The 10138-nt window shown below is 43.8% G+C and overlaps 1 protein-coding gene across 2 annotated transcripts in view; it reads right to left on the bottom strand.

Moving 5' to 3' along the window:
• Gucy1a1 (guanylate cyclase 1 soluble subunit alpha 1) overlaps positions 1-9927 on the bottom strand; it is a 54901-nt gene extending 44974 nt beyond the window's left edge. Inside the window, exon 1 of one of the 2 annotated variants that reach the window (XM_055596680.1) lies at positions 9784-9927. The gene's annotated coding sequence lies outside the window, so the exon portion shown is untranslated. Of the gene's footprint in view, positions 1-9631; positions 9674-9783 lie in introns of those variants that run through there. The other variant, XM_055596681.1, reaches the window with a different exon arrangement.
• Between the last annotated feature and the right edge of the window lie 211 nt (positions 9928-10138).

A 10138-nucleotide genomic window follows, 5' to 3' on the forward strand; every position in this document is an offset into this window, starting at 1 on the left:
AAGGTCACACAAGTTCAGTTCAATATGAGCAGAATGTGTCCTGACAGGTCTTGACGGTGATGTCAGAAGCATGCATCAAAATCCACATGTCACATCGGCCATTTCTTTCTGAAAACACACACAAGCAGAGCTTTGCAAAACAAATAGAGAACAGTGGAGTAGAGAAATCAAGGGAGGAATCTTCAGGATAAAATATGAGTGAGCCAAATACATGTAGATGTAGACAGGACGCATGTGATGAAAACCGGCCATTGAGGCAGCTGGCGGATTGGTTTGAAGTAAGAGGAGAAAGGAGGCAAACCCGCAGTGACAACTGGCTGTTAGGTCACCGAAGCTTGAACTTTCCAGCGAGTGGGCTTTAATCCCATTTAAAACAGTGCTCAATGCATGGCATGCAACCAAAACTTGAGATTTGTGTTCGCTGAACCAAGTGTCACTTATTGAGGAGGGCTAATGCCATGATAGCTATATAAAAATGTAGTGGGTAAAACTAGGCTGGCACCCAAAGGCTAGTGTACATACATGTCTATGAGAACACCCACTTTCTAATTAAGCCCAGCAAGAGATAGAAAACAATTTGTTATAATAAAATCTATAACAATACATTGCTGTAAAAGTTATAGAAAACTAATGAATTATTTATTTCTGGAATCTCCTATTCAATGGTTTCCCTAAATCAGAACCACAGAAATCAAAACCTTAGATAAGATTACTGTATTATACATAAACCATATTTCATTCAGCTGTTTCTGAAAGAGCCCCTCTGAAGTTACCCTGTGATGACTGACAACTGAGACTATAGCTAGCAATTTCAGGGTGTGTGTGTGTGTGTGTGTGTGTGTGTGTGTGTGTTTATACTAGGAAAAAAAACAGCCTTAACACAATCGTGCACAATTCAAGTCATGGTTTTTTTACTATTATGCAGACACACAGAGCCATGTAGGGCTTGATGGTTTGCATCCCACCACTGTGTCACAGCTCAGTCCTGGCGTGATAGCATTTAGACTTAGAGATCTTTGGAACCCTCATGAATAGAAACCTTGTAGTCTCCGAGCATCTCTCACAGCACTGTGAGTGAACCAAAACACAATGGAAGAATACAAGACAATTTCATGATAAAGTTCAAAGTAAATGTTGAACTGCGAATGAATAGAATTGACTTTTGAATATGTAGTCAAAACTGGTTAAACACACACACACACATCTTATGCCCATCCCCCAACTTTAAAAAATGCATAACAGTTACATTTCCTAAGGACGCACAGACTCTGACTAAGAGCCCATTCTTCTGATCCAGTCCCTTATCTTGAGTGCTTGTACAAATGTGCTCTGAGATAATCTCATTGCTCCAAGCAGGCTACATTATGGGACACATTTTATTGTGTATTACAAGACACAGCATTTCTCCTAGGTATTTGTACACAAAGAGGGACTTAGGCTAACATCTCCCACCCAAATCATTCTGTTGGGGAAAGAACGAGTCTAAATACAATCATAATATAGTAAAAGAATGTACAGGCAAACTATAGGGCCTTGTGCAAATGTGTAACAAGACATCCACTTCAGAACTGGAAAGGGAGGAAAGCTGAATCTACAGTTGAACTAATGCGTGAGAGTGGCTCTCCCAGTGTTAGGGCAGGAAGAAGAGTGAACAGCAGGGTGGAGTAGGCGCCGATGCTCTCCCCAAGGGTGCTGTGGTGCACAGCTGTAGCTACTCTAAAGACTGAGGCATGAGCTAGGGCCAGGGCACTCAGAGGAAGACCCTGTCTCAAAAGAAATTTGTGAAGGGACTGTGCTACTCCCCTGCCCAGTGCTTTGACCCTGCCCACTTGCCTGCTCCTGTGTGCCTCTTGCCTTGTCCTGTGCCAGGCACACACTTCCCACTACTCTCAAGCATAAACCCGTAGATCCTGCAGAACTCAGAGCCCTGGCCTTGTCCTAGATTGTCCTTGAAACTCATTCCTCAGTTTTTCCACTGCAGAACTGACTGTCTCCCTTCTGAGTTCTTGAGAACCTATTAAAACTGCCACACGCATATCAAGCTGCTCGTTAAGGGTTGACATGTATAATTTGGAGACTATATCTTGCTTTTGCTAGCTGCCATGTGCAGACTTTAAATTCCTTCCAATCGAGGGCTGTGTCATCAACTTGGTTGTGTCTCCCTAGTGACAAGTATAATCTGTAATAAACTTTATTGAGAGAAGAACAGAAGAGCGTCTGGTCCTCTAAGAAGGGCGCCATAAATTACAAAGCATGAAACAAACCAAAGCTTTTAATACTTACAGTAACAAAAAATAGCTTTTGATTCCTGTTACTGATGGTTAGATAAAGCAGTAACGATGGCGTTTTTATTAGATGTGGGAAAAGTGTTCTTACTTCAAGGAGACAAAGAAGGTCAAATTGCACTACATCCTCAGACAGTCTGTGTAACTCTGGACTCAGTGTCACTACTTTTCCTTCTACCCCAAAAAGATTAGTAATATTGAAGCGACGAGTAGAATGAGAAATATATTATCCAAGTTATAAGATGCTATGAAACCTTCTAAATGAATTTAAGTCCCACAAAAGGAAAAAGTCACATTACAGAGTACCAACAGGATGTGTGGATAAGATAATGAAATTGTCCAAATAATTTTCAAAAATACAATGATGGTCAGCGTGGGTGGTGCAGCTATGATTATAACACTATAGAAAATGAGGCAGGAAGATCATAATTTCTAGGTCACACTGAGCTCTATCAGAAGATCATGTCTCAATATAGGAAGAGAAAGGAAGGGAGGAAAAGAGGGAGAAAAAAGGAGGAAAAAGAGAGAGGAAGGCAGGCAAAGGGGAAACAAGTACGAAGTAATAGGTTAACGGAGAACAAGAAATCCAGCTAGTATTAATTTTCAAACTAGAGAGTGCATTCCACTGACTCTAACCCAGAAAACTTGACATTAATTCCAGGCAAGATTCCAGAAAGATTCTTTAAAACATACTGTTTAGGCCCTGAAAATGTGATGCGTTGTGAACGGGTCGTCATAAATGAGTGCAGTGCTGCTGCTTTGGTTCTTTGATAGAGTTACTTAGTATCAATTCTGAAGAATGTAGAAACAAATTCCAGCCAGGAATCAGGTCTGTCTGTCCCAGTAAACTTTTGGATCACACAAAGAATGTAAACTCCCAGGAAAGAAAGGCTTACCAACCCAAAGAACAACCTTGTAAGAGGGTCAATTCGACAATGACCCTGAACCTGGAAGAAGGGTCCTGGGACCATGTTAAGGGTCCTTCCCCTTAACATTCTGCAGTTACTTAGATAAACTTCACACTGATAAAGTCTGTTGATGTCGCTACAGCGAGAAATGTTTAATCCGTATTATCAAATTCTAATCCAAAGAGACTCTGACCTTTTGGGGTAATAAGGTGAAAACAAAGGGTAAATATAATTGCAGTAAGTATGTGCTTGATTCCTAAATTAAGCCAGGTATGCTAGCAAACCGTCTTTAATACAAGCCCTGGGTATTCAGAAGCAGGAGGATTGCAAGGTCAAAGCCAATTTGTAATATACAGTGAGCCCAAATCAGGCCACCAAACATAAAATTGGGGGAAAGTAATGTATGTATTTGTAAAAGAATATGCTAAAGAGATGCAAGATTCAACACTGCAGTAAAAATGCAAAACAAAGAAGAGAGATAGAAAGAACAAAAGAAAGGAGAGAGGAAGAAAGAAAGGAAAGGGAAATGGAGAGAGATACATTGACTTAGAATACAGCATCAGTGGAGGTGAAAGCCTACACCTGACAGTAATAGAAGAGTCTTCACGTGTGTGTGTTCAGTATTACAACAACGTGTGTGCTCAGCTGTGAGGACGGCGCTTTACACAAAGCCAGCGAAGGAGAAACTCTCTATAGTCAGGAGAGATTCCACAGAGAATCTCTCCACATCACTGAATAGTGTCTCAGAAATTACAAGATCTGTTATATGTAAAAGAATTTCACTCAAAGGGCAAAAGGAAAGAAATACTAAAAACAAAGTAACATTCCATTTGATGCAAGAAGAGTTTTTAGGTTCAAAACTGGCCTACCAAAGAAAAAGCAACTCAAAGCGATCTTACAATAATTTGTCAAAAGTGACCTCACCTTTTTAATTTAAATTAGGAAATATGATCAGCTGCTAGGGATGAAGACTGGGGATGGTCAGAATAAACTAAGAAAACTGATAAAATTCTAGAACATGGATGAGGTGTGAATGATTGGTACTGTATAAATCAAGAAGAAAAACTAACTTCACAGCCTTGTCAACATTTTTAAAAAATCAATAATACCCATTAAGTGTCCATCAATGTAGAGGCAGAGCAGGCCAGATGGTAATCAAGCAAGAAGGCAGCTGGATTACTCTTCTGGCTGAATCCACAGCAAGGAAGGCTTTAAAACAGACATTCCAAGGAAGCTAACAGAGTCTGTTGAGTTTTTAGGAAGAGATGAGGGAGCTGAGCACAGTGGAAATTAGACCTAATGTGGTTTGGTAAGAACAGGAAACTGTTACCAAAAGAGAGGGGAAGGGGGGAGAGAAAGATATCAAGTAGGATTAGTAAACTTTTTGGAAGGACAGGAGGATTTGCTCAAAAAAGACTATGGGCCTCCAAGATATTTTAGTTGAGGCTTAAAGTGTTGAGAACTATGAACTGATGGTCCTTTAAGAGAGTAGAGGAGGTTAATCTCAAAGCCAAATAGAGACCAACCACATTAGTAGATACTGAAGGAAGCCCCGACCACAGAGGAAGAGCAGGATGCAGTGTGTGAGGCTTCTGTTAGTGTAGATTCTAAGGAAGAGGAAAGGCTGACAGAGTGGATGGGTAAGAAGCATGAGGCTGAAAGTGCTATTGGTAACCAAAATGCCAGATCAGGTGGTTCTGAACATGCCGGAGAGCCTGTATAGAAGCACAGAAGGACACCCGTGTGGCCACGCTCATCACACACAATCCATTGGGTGCTCCCCAAATAAGTGCTGTGCTCTGCATGGTGCTCCTGAATAATATAACTTGTGGCATCAGACACAAAACAAACACCTTAGCTCAGTGCCAGCAACGTGCAGCCCATTCGACACCCACAAGCTTTTACAAGTCCAAGAGTAGAGAGCTGAAACTGGGCAGAGATGCAGTCATTGAAACAGCCACCTTCAGTGTCACGTGGAAGGACAGAATGGGATACAAAGCTAGGGTGGCCACAGGGTTAATGTGGGCGTTTACCTTGCTTCCTTTCAGCCATCACCTCCTGCTGTCTTCTGGCTAATCCTTCTTGTGTAGGAGTAGTTGGTTTCTGAGTCTGAAATGGCTTCCATTTTATAAAAAGAAAGGTTTGTTTTAATAAAAGATTAATACCAGATGGAAAGCATGCCAGGCAAGGAAACCATAACCACAGACACCAACAGTCACATTTCTGTGGTGAGGAAACCATGCCCCAGAGCCTCTTCAGTTTTAATAAGCATTATTCTCTCATCGTGCGATCAAGGAGTACCTAGCCCCAAGCTCCTTTTATCTCTGAAAACAATTGTACATGTTTCCTGTAAGAGCTCTGGGATAGAATAAGTGAAAGCCTGCATGCCTAGACTCACAGGAGAGGAGAAGATACATATCAATTAGGTAAAGCATTTCAAAACTATTCTGAAGAAAGATGAAAGAATAAAAGAACTCAGGAGATGGCTAAGTAGGAAAAGGTTCTTGACACAATTAAGGTCCTGAGTTTGTTCCCTGGACTCACAGGGTAGGAGATGTCCAGGTAGCTGAAAGTTATCCTTGCCCTCTGACCTCCACATGCATGCTGTGGTATGAGCATGCTTACACATGCACACGCACACAGCCACAAAATAGATGAGTGAAATTAGAAATTGTAAAAAAAAAAATGAGTACTCGGGTATGATACTGAGTGGACAAGAAGGTATCCCAGCCTCTTTTAAGTCAACTGATCCATAGAAACCGGTTCAACAAGAGAACTCAAGATTGTTGAAAGCTCTTGTACTAGGGAAAGATAGTGACAGCTAAAGAAACTGCTGCCCAGACATTCAACGGGGGCTAGACCAAGATGGCCTGGAAATGACAGTCACTGTCATTGGGGATGTGTTAGAACGAGGAACAATTCCTTCTACAAATATGCAGATGTAATAAGCAGGATGCCCAAGCAAAACCTCCTGGGTAAATAGCTCTTATCAAGTGACATAAAATAGTTCCACACACGTTGAGCATCTTCCCTAAGGAAAGGAAAGCAAAACATTTCCCTCTCTATCTGACACGGAAAGTAATTCTAAAATGTCACTTACTACAATTTATTCCCCATCAAGAACAGATTTTGACTTGTTTTGCCCAAATAATACTCATCTTTCCATTTCCTCTCACAAAAAAAAAAAAAAAAAAAAAAAAAAACACCTCAAACTTAAAGCTACTTTTGTATTTACTTCTTAAGGGTTCATCAGAGACTTGCGGGAACATACGATGCTGTCTCAGAGTAACCGGTGAACTGTTTCCGTAGTCTCCCTTCTCCGTCCACTCCCTCACTAGTGCTAGCAAATGCAAATAAGAGAACTCATGTTTCTTTCATGGTTTCTGACACAACCCAATGTTCCAAGGTTTCAATTGTTCAATAAAGGAGGATTTTTCAAGTCTGAAAATATCTATGACAAATTATTGAAATTTTAATCCTCTAAGTATTCTACGGATCTATTACTCATAACAGCATAATTTTAGTGTCATTACTTAAGCTTGTAGTGAATAAGTCTACACAGTAAAACAACTTCTCAGAATGTCTTGAAACAAGATTATCTAATAAGCCACAGTTACGAGACACTAGCATTAAGTAGTGTGGATTCTTTCCTATTGCTGGGTATAAATCATAACCTCATGTTTCCTTCCTCATTCTCAAGGGGCAGACGATGGCAGGCACTTATTGTGCCTGACCATGTAAAATGGGGTCTTTCCGAGGCATGCCATTCGCTATGAGACACCACACCAAGCTAAACTACTTTTCATTTCAGCTGGCTTCCAATAAGGTCTTTTATTTTCTGTCATAAACTGGAAAGATCTTACAGTGTACGTACCCATCTATGCATCGCCTACTTCTATTAAGTTAACTTAACAGAATTTTACTTAATAGTAAATAGTATCACTATTAAGTATTAAATAAATAGTAAATAGTAAATGATAGTCTCACCAAGCTTGCTAAGTGATACATTGAACAGTGTACTTATGAGACCATATCATATGAATTTTCTTTTTATTGGTGTATTTTATTTAGTGTACAAAGCAGGGCATTTTCATATATATGCGTTATTACAGCCGCCATCAGTCTCATTTGCCCCCTGCCCTCCTCAACTTGTGGGTCTTCTCTTCCCTCAAAAGAGTTTTTCCTCCTGCTTTCACATTTTATATAGTCAGTTTTCTTTCTTTGTCCCCAATCCCTCCTCTCCTAAGCTCACTTCTTCCCCTCTCTTATTCCGTAGATGTATAGTTATACACACATATATATCTGTGTATTATATTTATATATGTATAACTCTACATTCTGCATATGAAGGAAAATGCTTTTGCTCTTTCTTATTTCTCTGTGAGTGATATCCAGTCCCATCCATTTCCCAGCAATTGCCATACTTAATTCCTCTGTACAGAGATACAGCCTCACGCACATTTCGCAGGTTGTTTTTATCAGCTCACTTGTTGCCCAGCACTAGACTGCGATTGTGTCTAGTAAATATCTCTGTGCTGTGCTGACACAAAATCTTCCTTGCATATACATAAAGGAGTATAGCTCGATCATGCCGTGCTTCTATTTTTAGATACTTTAAGGAGCCTCCGTCCTGATTTCCACAGTAGCTTCCCAAGTTTACAGTTCCCAGGCAGTGTGTAGATTCTTCTCCCTCCAGCTCCGCACCAGCATTTGAGATGTTTAATTATTGCAACACTATTCTTGGAGTCTTTTGCTAGTCTGTGTTCCCGAACTCTTTATGTACAGAGGCTAGGATCTGGACTAGAAAAATGTTCTGCTTACAAGTTTTAACTCTGGTCCCCACTTTCCAGTTGTGTCCAAAATTTCTATGTACTGCTGAAGAGTTCATTCTATCTCCCTAAAAATGTAACAGCTCAAATATTTGGTTTTACTTCTGACATTACAAAACCCCTCAAATAGATCCACAGACCAAATCATTTAATAATCGAACAAAAGCAACATCCTAGAGTGCGTCAGAACTCTAGACAGTTTCATGATGTCATCCTTTGCCACCCTTGGTGACCACCGCTCTTGATAATAAAGTACCTGATACGATCCTTCCTGAAGAGAAAAAAAAAAAAATCACCAGTTTAGGAAAAACAGCAGACTGTGCCTACATCATGAACCAAGACACGAAACTGCTTAAGTGTCTCCAAGTGCGTGCAACAGCAAGGCGAGCACTGCTCCAAGTCAACCCGGTGCCAGCCTGAATGCAGACATGATCCGTTGTTAGAGGGATGATCCTAAGACACCACTGCGAAAATGTAAGTGAAGTTAATCTACATTCCTTTCAATACAGAAAGGTTTCCATATGCTGGAAACCAAGATGCATCCAACCATTTCTGTGAGTGAGCTGGACATGCCTTTGCTTTGCCTCAGACGCTGTAAACTGTTCATCAAATGCAAAACGAAGCAACAACTGGGTGAATCCCAGAAAGCAAAACAAGGCTCAGGAATACCCTGGAACCACGTGACCACACTGCGAGGCAGCCTCTCCCACAAAAGTCACTTAGAGGCAACTCTTGAGGACCCAGGACAGGCTGCCCGCTCAGATAGGCCCAGGAGACTGTTGCGACGCCTGCCCATTGCCTTCCAGCTTATCATAGGCAGTAAGGAGAGAAAGGCTGGTAAGGAGCAGTCAGGCGCTCACACCCAGCCTGCAGGCACACTTTGCTGCGAGCCCAACAGGGGCTGGAAGTTTCCAGTTTGTGTTCTTTGGGGCTTTGAGCAGCCTGCCGTTCTGGGGACCAGTTAGGGGGAGGGAGCCAGATAAGGCCACAAGCTGGAGGCTTGCAGGTCCAGGCATCCCTGCGTTGCTGCCGGGTGAGGGAGGCCACACAGCTGCTCAGGGCTGGCGGCCGGAGTGGGAGACAGTCTCCCCACGCCTTGCACGCCCCACTGACCGCCCACAGCACACAGCCAGAGCTGCTCCGGGGGACCGCGATCCCGCCGGGGAGCCCCTTCCTCGCTTCGCCCCTAGCGTGGGAACCGTGATCCCGCTTCCCAGGGCTGAGCAAGCTTCAGGAGGGCGTGGGAAAGGATTCAGCCAGGACTCCGCAGAGGGCCGCATGCCCGGGGGAGTCCCGGCCGGCGCGGGCACCGCTATCACTTACTCAGGGGCTTCCAGACCTGGGGACCGAGGTTCGCGACCTCCTGGAGCCGGCAAGCACAACCCCCCTACACAGCGCAACCACGCGCACTGGGTCGCAGACGGAGGGCGGCGGCGCTGGCGGTGGACCGAAAGGTGACGCTGGAGCCGCACCTGTCGGCCCCACGCGGTTTCACCCAGGGCACCCAAGGCCACGGCGCGCACACCCGGCGCGTTCTGTCAACCTGCCCCTCTCTGGGCGCGGCGGGAGCACCCCCAGAGCCTGTTCCCCACCTTGCTGAAAACAGTACCTTCTCTTCTTTGTTTCTCCCTGCCACGACCCGAAGAATTCTCCCGAGCCTCTTCCCTACCCCACAGGACCTCTTGGCACCTCTCCGTGCTTTGCCTCTCCGCCTTCACCAGCACCGAAACGCTAGAAAAGCAAGTAGCTGAGCAAACCTACCGTGGCGCGGTCACGCGAGGCCAGGCGCCGGCTGCAGGTGTCCTCGCTAGGCTGGGTCCCCGGCTGTGCGCCCCTGCTCTTCGCCTTGGGGTCCGGCCGCAGGCACAGGAGGAAGATTATGTGTGAGAAACCCGCTGCTCCGAGTCCCTCCCACTCCTCCCAGGCTCAGCTGGAGAACCGAGTCCTGCTCCCCGCCCAATCGCCTTCCTCCAAACCACCAAAGCCAGACACACACACACCAGGGAAGGGAACCGGGAAGAGAAAAGAAAGGAGAGTCTCTAGGAAAAGTTGGCCCATTAAACACAAAACAAAAACATTTTCTCTACTGCAAGCTGGTACAGAGTAACTGTGGTTT

This window comes from Psammomys obesus, unplaced genomic scaffold (assembly GCF_907164565.1).
Source record: "Psammomys obesus unplaced genomic scaffold, mPsaObe1.curated_primary_1811, whole genome shotgun sequence".
NCBI lineage: Eukaryota > Metazoa > Chordata > Mammalia > Rodentia > Muridae > Psammomys > Psammomys obesus.